This window comes from Schistocerca americana, chromosome 7 (assembly GCF_021461395.2).
Source record: "Schistocerca americana isolate TAMUIC-IGC-003095 chromosome 7, iqSchAmer2.1, whole genome shotgun sequence".
NCBI lineage: Eukaryota > Metazoa > Arthropoda > Insecta > Orthoptera > Acrididae > Schistocerca > Schistocerca americana.
In genome coordinates this window covers 45,727,996-45,742,159 of record NC_060125.1, presented here as the reverse complement: position 1 = coordinate 45,742,159, position 14,164 = coordinate 45,727,996, and the positions used below count along the sequence as shown (strand labels likewise).

Here is a 14,164-nt window from a genome sequence, read left to right as displayed (position 1 = left end):
ACCGAAGTTAAGCAGCGTTTTTACGTGCTTAGTACACGGCTCGGTGGCTAACTAAGAAGTCTGCGTGCTGTTGGATTCTTTAATTTTGCCTTTTCCCTTAGTTTTCGGTGTTGCTGCGAGGTAATGATACGGTCCAGCACGCTGACCCCTCTCTTGCCTCTCGGGACGCAAATTCGCGAACCTGCGGCCACAGTCAAATGAAAGGGTCCGTTGTGCGTTTGTCGAGTTGGTCTCTCCCAGTCGTTTCTAGCGCCTGTCCTCTACATATACGCCCATTTGCAAGCGTCAGCTTTCGCGTCAGCCGAGCAAAGTCGAGACAAGTCGACACATGGGGACACACGATGCTGTGAATTGCAATCCGTACTAGCCTAGGCGGAGCGGGACGAGTGGCGAAGGAAAACCATTCGTAACACGACAGTTCGGAAATTCGACGATCGCGAGCGTTGGAAACACTCTCCTGAGTAAAGAAGACAACTTCCGTGCGGTGTCCGGGTTTCGAACCCGGGTCAGCTACTTGGGAAGCAATCATGCTGACCGACACACCACCACCGCCTTCTGCTACGCGCTGCTTGCGCCGTGATGTGTCGCCTTCCCTCCTGGCGCCAGAGGCCGAAGGCAATCTCGCTGTAGGCGCTCAACGCCGAGTGGAAGGCGAGCACATCTGAACCCGTTTTCCTGGTGCTGCTAGGGCCATATACTGAAACTGAGCGCAGAACTAACTTTTACTGAAGAATCTGCCCTTTAATGCACATCAGGGCGAACACGAAATTTCTAATATGAAGTACTCACTGACGATCCAAAGACGTTACAGTATGTACGCGTCGGTACCACCGGGGCAGTGCCTAAGTATTGTAAAGTGAAGGACGACAGTTTGAGCCTCACGGGAAGTATTTCATTGGCTTCCCACGAGTGCGTAATGCACAGCGTGGCTGTTGCTAGGAAACGGCCTTATTTGCCGTTGGCTAATATCTAGTTTTCTTTGCATCATTGTGAAAATGTTCCTATTACTAAATACAGTTTTGCTAGTTACAGTTCAAACTGGAAACGACGGAAGAATGCGGTCCAACGCGCCACATTGGTTCCCGAATGGGAGGGTGCATTTCCTACGCCACGTCTGACATTGCGTCTTAAATTTTCTAAAACTGACATAATTCCATCCTACCGAAAAAAGAAACAGGTTTCGCAGCGAGGTTCTTTGAGATATTGCTAGAGATTGAAGTCTCTGGAGCTCTTTCCTCGCACGTCAGATTGGCCGAGCGGTCTAAGGCGCCAGATTTAAGCTCTGGTTCCCGTAAGGGAGCGTGGGTGCGAACCACACATTTGACAATGCATTTTAAACATTCTGAAACTAACATACTCCCTTGATCTTTCAGAACAAGTAAATTATGCAGAAACACGCCATGCAGATTTAACTAGAGACGACAGTGACAGCCCGAGCGGTCGAAAAGAAATAGCGGAACATACTTTTCCTGCGTCGAGGTGTAGCTCTTCTCACGGACGTCTCCGTTGTTGTTGTGCTGTGGCCCTGGGTTCCAAGCGACAGCGAGAAAACCTCAACAGCAACGCATACGTGTTTAAATGAATCGAAAGGCCTTAATAAAGATAGATGAAACGGTGGCTCAGGTGCTGGAGTTCTGAAGCGGCCGTATTGCGTGGGCAGTAAGCTCACTAAGTTAGTGTGTCATGCTAACAACGGGAAGGCTATGGGTTAGATCCCACCAAGGGCTATTCCATATTGCTTCCCTAAAAGGCAGCGCGAGAGACTGCCAGGCAAATCCCAAGTGATCTGTACAAGGACTAGGATGTCCGCACGTCTGGAAACGTTCTCGCCGACTTGTGTGCCACGCTGACGACACGGGTTCTCGTCCGATCACCGAAGTTAAGCAGCGTTTTTACGTGCTTAGTACACGGCTCGGTGGCTAACTAAGAAGTCTGCGTGCTGTTGGATTCTTTAATTTTGCCTTTTCCCTTAGTTTTCGGTGTTGCTGCGAGGTAATGATACGGTCCAGCACGCTGACCCCTCTCTTGCCTCTCGGGACGCAAATTCGCGAACCTGCGGCCACAGTCAAATGAAAGGGTCCGTTGTGCGTTTGTCGAGTTGGTCTCTCCCAGTCGTTTCTAGCGCCTGTCCTCTACATATACGCCCATTTGCAAGCGTCAGCTTTCGCGTCAGCCGAGCAAAGTCGAGACAAGTCGACACATGGGGACACACGATGCTGTGAATTGCAATCCGTACTAGCCTAGGCGGAGCGGGACGAGTGGCGAAGGAAAACCATTCGTAACACGACAGTTCGGAAATTCGACGATCGCGAGCGTTGGAAACACTCTCCTGAGTAAAGAAGACAACTTCCGTGCGGTGTCCGGGTTTCGAACCCGGGTCAGCTACTTGGGAAGCAATCATGCTGACCGACACACCACCACCGCCTTCTGCTACGCGCTGCTTGCGCCGTGATGTGTCGCCTTCCCTCCTGGCGCCAGAGGCCGAAGGCAATCTCGCTGTAGGCGCTCAACGCCGAGTGGAAGGCGAGCACATCTGAACCCGTTTTCCTGGTGCTGCTAGGGCCATATACTGAAACTGAGCGCAGAACTAACTTTTACTGAAGAATCTGCCCTTTAATGCACATCAGGGCGAACACGAAATTTCTAATATGAAGTACTCACTGACGATCCAAAGACGTTACAGTATGTACGCGTCGGTACCACCGGGGCAGTGCCTAAGTATTGTAAAGTGAAGGACGACAGTTTGAGCCTCACGGGAAGTATTTCATTGGCTTCCCACGAGTGCGTAATGCACAGCGTGGCTGTTGCTAGGAAACGGCCTTATTTGCCGTTGGCTAATATCTAGTTTTCTTTGCATCATTGTGAAAATGTTCCTATTACTAAATACAGTTTTGCTAGTTACAGTTCAAACTGGAAACGACGGAAGAATGCGGTCCAACGCGCCACATTGGTTCCCGAATGGGAGGGTGCATTTCCTACGCCACGTCTGACATTGCGTCTTAAATTTTCTAAAACTGACATAATTCCATCCTACCGAAAAAAGAAACAGGTTTCGCAGCGAGGTTCTTTGAGATATTGCTAGAGATTGAAGTCTCTGGAGCTCTTTCCTCGCACGTCAGATTGGCCGAGCGGTCTAAGGCGCCAGATTTAAGCTCTGGTTCCCGTAAGGGAGCGTGGGTGCGAACCACACATTTGACAATGCATTTTAAACATTCTGAAACTAACATACTCCCTTGATCTTTCAGAACAAGTAAATTATGCAGAAACACGCCATGCAGATTTAACTAGAGACGACAGTGACAGCCCGAGCGGTCGAAAAGAAATAGCGGAACATACTTTTCCTGCGTCGAGGTGTAGCTCTTCTCACGGACGTCTCCGTTGTTGTTGTGCTGTGGCCCTGGGTTCCAAGCGACAGCGAGAAAACCTCAACAGCAACGCATACGTGTTTAAATGAATCGAAAGGCCTTAATAAAGATAGATGAAACGGTGGCTCAGGTGCTGGAGTTCTGAAGCGGCCGTATTGCGTGGGCAGTAAGCTCACTAAGTTAGTGTGTCATGCTAACAACGGGAAGGCTATGGGTTAGATCCCACCAAGGGCTATTCCATATTGCTTCCCTAAAAGGCAGCGCGAGAGACTGCCAGGCAAATCCCAAGTGATCTGTACAAGGACTAGGATGTCCGCACGTCTGGAAACGTTCTCGCCGACTTGTGTGCCACGCTGACGACACGGGTTCTCGTCCGATCACCGAAGTTAAGCAGCGTTTTTACGTGCTTAGTACACGGCTCGGTGGCTAACTAAGAAGTCTGCGTGCTGTTGGATTCTTTAATTTTGCCTTTTCCCTTAGTTTTCGGTGTTGCTGCGAGGTAATGATACGGTCCAGCACGCTGACCCCTCTCTTGCCTCTCGGGACGCAAATTCGCGAACCTGCGGCCACAGTCAAATGAAAGGGTCCGTTGTGCGTTTGTCGAGTTGGTCTCTCCCAGTCGTTTCTAGCGCCTGTCCTCTACATATACGCCCATTTGCAAGCGTCAGCTTTCGCGTCAGCCGAGCAAAGTCGAGACAAGTCGACACATGGGGACACACGATGCTGTGAATTGCAATCCGTACTAGCCTAGGCGGAGCGGGACGAGTGGCGAAGGAAAACCATTCGTAACACGACAGTTCGGAAATTCGACGATCGCGAGCGTTGGAAACACTCTCCTGAGTAAAGAAGACAACTTCCGTGCGGTGTCCGGGTTTCGAACCCGGGTCAGCTACTTGGGAAGCAATCATGCTGACCGACACACCACCACCGCCTTCTGCTACGCGCTGCTTGCGCCGTGATGTGTCGCCTTCCCTCCTGGCGCCAGAGGCCGAAGGCAATCTCGCTGTAGGCGCTCAACGCCGAGTGGAAGGCGAGCACATCTGAACCCGTTTTCCTGGTGCTGCTAGGGCCATATACTGAAACTGAGCGCAGAACTAACTTTTACTGAAGAATCTGCCCTTTAATGCACATCAGGGCGAACACGAAATTTCTAATATGAAGTACTCACTGACGATCCAAAGACGTTACAGTATGTACGCGTCGGTACCACCGGGGCAGTGCCTAAGTATTGTAAAGTGAAGGACGACAGTTTGAGCCTCACGGGAAGTATTTCATTGGCTTCCCACGAGTGCGTAATGCACAGCGTGGCTGTTGCTAGGAAACGGCCTTATTTGCCGTTGGCTAATATCTAGTTTTCTTTGCATCATTGTGAAAATGTTCCTATTACTAAATACAGTTTTGCTAGTTACAGTTCAAACTGGAAACGACGGAAGAATGCGGTCCAACGCGCCACATTGGTTCCCGAATGGGAGGGTGCATTTCCTACGCCACGTCTGACATTGCGTCTTAAATTTTCTAAAACTGACATAATTCCATCCTACCGAAAAAAGAAACAGGTTTCGCAGCGAGGTTCTTTGAGATATTGCTAGAGATTGAAGTCTCTGGAGCTCTTTCCTCGCACGTCAGATTGGCCGAGCGGTCTAAGGCGCCAGATTTAAGCTCTGGTTCCCGTAAGGGAGCGTGGGTGCGAACCACACATTTGACAATGCATTTTAAACATTCTGAAACTAACATACTCCCTTGATCTTTCAGAACAAGTAAATTATGCAGAAACACGCCATGCAGATTTAACTAGAGACGACAGTGACAGCCCGAGCGGTCGAAAAGAAATAGCGGAACATACTTTTCCTGCGTCGAGGTGTAGCTCTTCTCACGGACGTCTCCGTTGTTGTTGTGCTGTGGCCCTGGGTTCCAAGCGACAGCGAGAAAACCTCAACAGCAACGCATACGTGTTTAAATGAATCGAAAGGCCTTAATAAAGATAGATGAAACGGTGGCTCAGGTGCTGGAGTTCTGAAGCGGCCGTATTGCGTGGGCAGTAAGCTCACTAAGTTAGTGTGTCATGCTAACAACGGGAAGGCTATGGGTTAGATCCCACCAAGGGCTATTCCATATTGCTTCCCTAAAAGGCAGCGCGAGAGACTGCCAGGCAAATCCCAAGTGATCTGTACAAGGACTAGGATGTCCGCACGTCTGGAAACGTTCTCGCCGACTTGTGTGCCACGCTGACGACACGGGTTCTCGTCCGATCACCGAAGTTAAGCAGCGTTTTTACGTGCTAAGTACACGGCTCGGTGGCTAACTAAGAAGTCTGCGTGCTGTTGGATTCTTTAATTTTGCCTTTTCCCTTAGTTTTCGGTGTTGCTGCGAGGTAATGATACGGTCCAGCACGCTGACCCCTCTCTTGCCTCTCGGGACGCAAATTCGCGAACCTGCGGCCACAGTCAAATGAAAGGGTCCGTTGTGCGTTTGTCGAGTTGGTCTCTCCCAGTCGTTTCTAGCGCCTGTCCTCTACATATACGCCCATTTGCAAGCGTCAGCTTTCGCGTCAGCCGAGCAAAGTCGAGACAAGTCGACACATGGGGACACACGATGCTGTGAATTGCAATCTGTACTAGCCTAGGCGGAGCGGGACGAGTGGCGAAGGAAAACCATTCGTAACACGACAGTTCGGAAATTCGACGATCGCGAGCGTTGGAAACACTCTCCTGAGTAAAGAAGACAACTTCCGTGCGGTGTCCGGGTTTCGAACCCGGGTCAGCTACTTGGGAAGCAATCATGCTGACCGACACACCACCACCGCCTTCTGCTACGCGCTGCTTGCGCCGTGATGTGTCGCCTTCCCTCCTGGCGCCAGAGGCCGAAGGCAATCTCGCTGTAGGCGCTCAACGCCGAGTGGAAGGCGAGCACATCTGAACCCGTTTTCCTGGTGCTGCTAGGGCCATATACTGAAACTGAGCGCAGAACTAACTTTTACTGAAGAATCTGCCCTTTAATGCACATCAGGGCGAACACGAAATTTCTAATATGAAGTACTCACTGACGATCCAAAGACGTTACAGTATGTACGCGTCGGTAACACCGGGGCAGTGCCTAAGTATTGTAAAGTGAAGGACGACAGTTTGAGCCTCACGGGAAGTATTTCATTGGCTTCCCACGAGTGCGTAATGCACAGCGTGGCTGTTGCTAGGAAACGGCCTTATTTGCCGTTGGCTAATATCTAGTTTTCTTTGCATCATTGTGAAAATGTTCCTATTACTAAATACAGTTTTGCTAGTTACAGTTCAAACTGGAAACGACGGAAGAATGCGGTCCAACGCGCCACATTGGTTCCCGAATGGGAGGGTGCATTTCCTACGCCACGTCTGACATTGCGTCTTAAATTTTCTAAAACTGACATAATTCCATCCTACCGAAAAAAGAAACAGGTTTCGCAGCGAGGTTCTTTGAGATATTGCTAGAGATTGAAGTCTCTGGAGCTCTTTCCTCGCACGTCAGATTGGCCGAGCGGTCTAAGGCGCCAGATTTAAGCTCTGGTTCCCGTAAGGGAGCGTGGGTGCGAACCACACATTTGACAATGCATTTTAAACATTCTGAAACTAACATACTCCCTTGATCTTTCAGAACAAGTAAATTATGCAGAAACACGCCATGCAGATTTAACTAGAGACGACAGTGACAGCCCGAGCGGTCGAAAAGAAATAGCGGAACATACTTTTCCTGCGTCGAGGTGTAGCTCTTCTCACGGACGTCTCCGTTGTTGTTGTGCTGTGGCCCTGGGTTCCAAGCGACAGCGAGAAAACCTCAACAGCAACGCATACGTGTTTAAATGAATCGAAAGGCCTTAATAAAGATAGATGAAACGGTGGCTCAGGTGCTGGAGTTCTGAAGCGGCCGTATTGCGTGGGCAGTAAGCTCACTAAGTTAGTGTGTCATGCTAACAACGGGAAGGCTATGGGTTAGATCCCACCAAGGGCTATTCCATATTGCTTCCCTAAAAGGCAGCGCGAGAGACTGCCAGGCAAATCCCAAGTGATCTGTACAAGGACTAGGATGTCCGCACGTCTGGAAACGTTCTCGCCGACTTGTGTGCCACGCTGACGACACGGGTTCTCGTCCGATCACCGAAGTTAAGCAGCGTTTTTACGTGCTTAGTACACGGCTCGGTGGCTAACTAAGAAGTCTGCGTGCTGTTGGATTCTTTAATTTTGCCTTTTCCCTTAGTTTTCGGTGTTGCTGCGAGGTAATGATACGGTCCAGCACGCTGACCCCTCTCTTGCCTCTCGGGACGCAAATTCGCGAACCTGCGGCCACAGTCAAATGAAAGGGTCCGTTGTGCGTTTGTCGAGTTGGTCTCTCCCAGTCGTTTCTAGCGCCTGTCCTCTACATATACGCCCATTTGCAAGCGTCAGCTTTCGCGTCAGCCGAGCAAAGTCGAGACAAGTCGACACATGGGGACACACGATGCTGTGAATTGCAATCCGTACTAGCCTAGGCGGAGCGGGACGAGTGGCGAAGGAAAACCATTCGTAACACGACAGTTCGGAAATTCGACGATCGCGAGCGTTGGAAACACTCTCCTGAGTAAAGAAGACAACTTCCGTGCGGTGTCCGGGTTTCGAACCCGGGTCAGCTACTTGGGAAGCAATCATGCTGACCGACACACCACCACCGCCTTCTGCTACGCGCTGCTTGCGCCGTGATGTGTCGCCTTCCCTCCTGGCGCCAGAGGCCGAAGGCAATCTCGCTGTAGGCGCTCAACGCCGAGTGGAAGGCGAGCACATCTGAACCCGTTTTCCTGGTGCTGCTAGGGCCATATACTGAAACTGAGCGCAGAACTAACTTTTACTGAAGAATCTGCCCTTTAATGCACATCAGGGCGAACACGAAATTTCTAATATGAAGTACTCACTGACGATCCAAAGACGTTACAGTATGTACGCGTCGGTACCACCGGGGCAGTGCCTAAGTATTGTAAAGTGAAGGACGACAGTTTGAGCCTCACGGGAAGTATTTCATTGGCTTCCCACGAGTGCGTAATGCACAGCGTGGCTGTTGCTAGGAAACGGCCTTATTTGCCGTTGGCTAATATCTAGTTTTCTTTGCATCATTGTGAAAATGTTCCTATTACTAAATACAGTTTTGCTAGTTACAGTTCAAACTGGAAACGACGGAAGAATGCGGTCCAACGCGCCACATTGGTTCCCGAATGGGAGGGTGCATTTCCTACGCCACGTCTGACATTGCGTCTTAAATTTTCTAAAACTGACATAATTCCATCCTACCGAAAAAAGAAACAGGTTTCGCAGCGAGGTTCTTTGAGATATTGCTAGAGATTGAAGTCTCTGGAGCTCTTTCCTCGCACGTCAGATTGGCCGAGCGGTCTAAGGCGCCAGATTTAACCTCTGGTTCACGTAAGGGAGCGTGGGTGCGAACCACACATTTGACAATGCATTTTAAACATTCTGAAACTAACATACTCCCTTGATCTTTCAGAACAAGTAAATTATGCAGAAACACGCCATGCAGATTTAACTAGAGACGACAGTGACAGCCCGAGCGGTCGAAAAGAAATAGCGGAACATACTTTTCCTGCGTCGAGGTGTAGCTCTTCTCGGGGACGTCTCCGTTGTTGTTGTGCTGTGGCCCTGGGTTCCAAGCGACAGCGAGAAAACCTCAACAGCAACGCATACGTGTTTAAATGAATCGAAAGGCCTTAATAAAGATAGATGAAACGGTGGCTCAGGTGCTGGAGTTCTGAAGCGGCCGTATTGCGTGGGCAGTAAGCTCACTAAGTTAGTGTGTCATGCTAACAACGGGAAGGCTATGGGTTAGATCCCACCAAGGGCTATTCCATATTGCTTCCCTAAAAGGCAGCGCGAGAGACTGCCAGGCAAATCCCAAGTGATCTGTACAAGGACTAGGATGTCCGCACGTCTGGAAACGTTCTCGCCGACTTGTGTGCCACGCTGACGACACGGGTTCTCGTCCGATCACCGAAGTTAAGCAGCGTTTTTACGTGCTTAGTACACGGCTCGGTGGCTAACTAAGAAGTCTGCGTGCTGTTGGATTCTTTAATTTTGCCTGTTCCCTTAGTTTTCGGTGTTGCTGCGAGGTAATGATACGGTCCAGCACGCTGACCCCTCTCTTGCCTCTCGGGACGCAAATTCGCGAACCTGCGGCCACAGTCAAATGAAAGGGTCCGTTGTGCGTTTGTCGAGTTGGTCTCTCCCAGTCGTTTCTAGCGCCTGTCCTCTACATATACGCCCATTTGCAAGCGTCAGCTTTCGCGTCAGCCGAGCAAAGTCGAGACAAGTCGACACATGGGGACACACGATGCTGTGAATTGCAATCCGTACTAGCCTAGGCGGAGCGGGACGAGTGGCGAAGGAAAACCATTCGTAACACGACAGTTCGGAAATTCGACGATCGCGAGCGTTGGAAACACTCTCCTGAGTAAAGAAGACAACTTCCGTGCGGTGTCCGGGTTTCGAACCCGGGTCAGCTACTTGGGAAGCAATCATGCTGACCGACACACCACCACCGCCTTCTGCTACGCGCTGCTTGCGCCGTGATGTGTCGCCTTCCCTCCTGGCGCCAGAGGCCGAAGGCAATCTCGCTGTAGGCGCTCAACGCCGAGTGGAAGGCGAGCACATCTGAACCCGTTTTCCTGGTGCTGCTAGGGCCATATACTGAAACTGAGCGCAGAACTAACTTTTACTGAAGAATCTGCCCTTTAATGCACATCAGGGCGAACACGAAATTTCTAATATGAAGTACTCACTGACGATCCAAAGACGTTACAGTATGTACGCGTCGGTACCACCGGGGCAGTGCCTAAGTATTGTAAAGTGAAGGACGACAGTTTGAGCCTCACGGGAAGTATTTCATTGGCTTCCCACGAGTGCGTAATGCACAGCGTGGCTGTTGCTAGGAAACGGCCTTATTTGCCGTTGGCTAATATCTAGTTTTCTTTGCATCATTGTGAAAATGTTCCTATTACTAAATACAGTTTTGCTAGTTACAGTTCAAACTGGAAACGACGGAAGAATGCGGTCCAACGCGCCACATTGGTTCCCGAATGGGAGGGTGCATTTCCTACGCCACGTCTGACATTGCGTCTTAAATTTTCTAAAACTGACATAATTCCATCCTACCGAAAAAAGAAACAGGTTTCGCAGCGAGGTTCTTTGAGATATTGCTAGAGATTGAAGTCTCTGGAGCTCTTTCCTCGCACGTCAGATTGGCCGAGCGGTCTAAGGCGCCAGATTTAACCTCTGGTTCACGTAAGGGAGCGTGGGTGCGAACCACACATTTGACAATGCATTTTAAACATTCTGAAACTAACATACTCCCTTGATCTTTCAGAACAAGTAAATTATGCAGAAACACGCCATGCAGATTTAACTAGAGACGACAGTGACAGCCCGAGCGGTCGAAAAGAAATAGCGGAACATACTTTTCCTGCGTCGAGGTGTAGCTCTTCTCACGGACGTCTCCGTTGTTGTTGTGCTGTGGCCCTGGGTTCCAAGCGACAGCGAGAAAACCTCAACAGCAACGCATACGTGTTTAAATGAATCGAAAGGCCTTAATAAAGATAGATGAAACGGTGGCTCAGGTGCTGGAGTTCTGAAGCGGCCGTATTGCGTGGGCAGTAAGCTCACTAAGTTAGTGTGTCATGCTAACAACGGGAAGGCTATGGGTTAGATCCCACCAAGGGCTATTCCATATTGCTTCCCTAAAAGGCAGCGCGAGAGACTGCCAGGCAAATCCCAAGTGATCTGTACAAGGACTAGGATGTCCGCACGTCTGGAAACGTTCTCGCCGACTTGTGTGCCACGCTGACGACACGGGTTCTCGTCCGATCACCGAAGTTAAGCAGCGTTTTTACGTGCTTAGTACACGGCTCGGTGGCTAACTAAGAAGTCTGCGTGCTGTTGGATTCTTTAATTTTGCCTTTTCCCTTAGTTTTCGGTGTTGCTGCGAGGTAATGATACGGTCCAGCACGCTGACCCCTCTCTTGCCTCTCGGGACGCAAATTCGCGAACCTGCGGCCACAGTCAAATGAAAGGGTCCGTTGTGCGTTTGTCGAGTTGGTCTCTCCCAGTCGTTTCTAGCGCCTGTCCTCTACATATACGCCCATTTGCAAGCGTCAGCTTTCGCGTCAGCCGAGCAAAGTCGAGACAAGTCGACACATGGGGACACACGATGCTGTGAATTGCAATCCGTACTAGCCTAGGCGGAGCGGGACGAGTGGCGAAGGAAAACCATTCGTAACACGACAGTTCGGAAATTCGACGATCGCGAGCGTTGGAAACACTCTCCTGAGTAAAGAAGACAACTTCCGTGCGGTGTCCGGGTTTCGAACCCGGGTCAGCTACTTGGGAAGCAATCATGCTGACCGACACACCACCACCGCCTTCTGCTACGCGCTGCTTGCGCCGTGATGTGTCGCCTTCCCTCCTGGCGCCAGAGGCCGAAGGCAATCTCGCTGTAGGCGCTCAACGCCGAGTGGAAGGCGAGCACATCTGAACCCGTTTTCCTGGTGCTGCTAGGGCCATATACTGAAACTGAGCGCAGAACTAACTTTTACTGAAGAATCTGCCCTTTAATGCACATCAGGGCGAACACGAAATTTCTAATATGAAGTACTCACTGACGATCCAAAGACGTTACAGTATGTACGCGTCGGTACCACCGGGGCAGTGCCTAAGTATTGTAAAGTGAAGGACGACAGTTTGAGCCTCACGGGAAGTATTTCATTGGCTTCCCACGAGTGCGTAATGCACAGCGTGGCTGTTGCTAGGAAACGGCCTTATTTGCCGTTGGCTAATATCTAGTTTTCTTTGCATCATTGTGAAAATGTTCCTATTACTAAATACAGTTTTGCTAGTTACAGTTCAAACTGGAAACGACGGAAGAATGCGGTCCAACGCGCCACATTGGTTCCCGAATGGGAGGGTGCATTTCCTACGCCACGTCTGACATTGCGTCTTAAATTTTCTAAAACTGACATAATTCCATCCTACCGAAAAAAGAAACAGGTTTCGCAGCGAGGTTCTTTGAGATATTGCTAGAGATTGAAGTCTCTGGAGCTCTTTCCTCGCACGTCAGATTGGCCGAGCGGTCTAAGGCGCCAGATTTAACCTCTGGTTCACGTAAGGGAGCGTGGGTGCGAACCACACATTTGACAATGCATTTTAAACATTCTGAAACTAACATACTCCCTTGATCTTTCAGAACAAGTAAATTATGCAGAAACACGCCATGCAGATTTAACTAGAGACGACAGTGACAGCCCGAGCGGTCGAAAAGAAATAGCGGAACATACTTTTCCTGCGTCGAGGTGTAGCTCTTCTCACGGACGTCTCCGTTGTTGTTGTGCTGTGGCCCTGGGTTCCAAGCGACAGCGAGAAAACCTCAACAGCAACGCATACGTGTTTAAATGAATCGAAAGGCCTTAATAAAGATAGATGAAACGGTGGCTCAGGTGCTGGAGTTCTGAAGCGGCCGTATTGCGTGGGCAGTAAGCTCACTAAGTTAGTGTGTCATGCTAACAACGGGAAGGCTATGGGTTAGATCCCACCAAGGGCTATTCCATATTGCTTCCCTAAAAGGCAGCGCGAGAGACTGCCAGGCAAATCCCAAGTGATCTGTACAAGGACTAGGATGTCCGCACGTCTGGAAACGTTCTCGCCGACTTGTGTGCCACGCTGACGACACGGGTTCTCGTCCGATCACCGAAGTTAAGCAGCGTTTTTACGTGCTTAGTACACGGCTCGGTGGCTAACTAAGAAGTCTGCGTGCTGTTGGATTCTTTAATTTTGCCTTTTCCCTTAGTTTTCGGTGTTGCTGCGAGGTAATGATACGGTCCAGCACGCTGACCCCTCTCTTGCCTCTCGGGACGCAAATTCGCGAACCTGCGGCCACAGTCAAATGAAAGGGTCCGTTGTGCGTTTGTCGAGTTGGTCTCTCCCAGTCGTTTCTAGCGCCTGTCCTCTACATATACGCCCATTTGCAAGCGTCAGCTTTCGCGTCAGCCGAGCAAAGTCGAGACAAGTCGACACATGGGGACACACGATGCTGTGAATTGCAATCCGTACTAGCCTAGGCGGAGCGGGACGAGTGGCGAAGGAAAACCATTCGTAACACGACAGTTCGGAAATTCGACGATCGCGAGCGTTGGAAACACTCTCCTGAGTAAAGAAGACAACTTCCGTGCGGTGTCCGGGTTTCGAACCCGGGTCAGCTACTTGGGAAGCAATCATGCTGACCGACACACCACCACCGCCTTCTGCTACGCGCTGCTTGCGCCGTGATGTGTCGCCTTCCCTCCTGGCGCCAGAGGCCGAAGGCAATCTCGCTGTAGGCGCTCAACGCCGAGTGGAAGGCGAGCACATCTGAACCCGTTTTCCTGGTGCTGCTAGGGCCATATACTGAAACTGAGCGCAGAACTAACTTTTACTGAAGAATCTGCCCTTTAATGCACATCAGGGCGAACACGAAATTTCTAATATGAAGTACTCACTGACGATCCAAAGACGTTTCAGTATGTACGCGTCGGTACCACCGGGGCAGTGCCTAAGTATTGTAAAGTGAAGGACGACAGTTTGAGCCTCACGGGAAGTATTTCATTGGCTTCCCACGAGTGCGTAATGCACAGCGTGGCTGTTGCTAGGAAACGGCCTTATTTGCCGTTGGCTAATATCTAGTTTTCTTTGCATCATTGTGAAAATGTTCCTATTACTAAATACAGTTTTGCTAGTTACAGTTCAAACTGGAAACGACGGAAGAATGCG

General features: G+C 50.2%; 4 non-coding genes across 4 annotated transcripts; all 4 read left to right on the top strand.

Moving 5' to 3' along the window:
* The first annotated feature begins 1,242 nt into the window (after nt 1-1,242).
* On the top strand, nt 1,243-1,326 carry Trnal-uaa. Its single transcript has one exon. It is a non-coding gene; the product is annotated as a tRNA-Leu (tRNA).
* A 1,788-nt stretch (nt 1,327-3,114) lies between these two features.
* Trnal-uaa lies at nt 3,115-3,198 on the top strand. Its single transcript has one exon. It is a non-coding gene; the product is annotated as a tRNA-Leu (tRNA).
* Nucleotides 3,199-4,986: 1,788 nt separating this feature from the next.
* On the top strand, nt 4,987-5,070 carry Trnal-uaa. The gene has a single exon. It is a non-coding gene; the product is annotated as a tRNA-Leu (tRNA).
* Nucleotides 5,071-6,858: 1,788 nt separating this feature from the next.
* Nucleotides 6,859-6,942, top strand: Trnal-uaa. Its single transcript has one exon. It is a non-coding gene; the product is annotated as a tRNA-Leu (tRNA).
* Nucleotides 6,943-14,164: the final 7,222 nt, after the last annotated feature.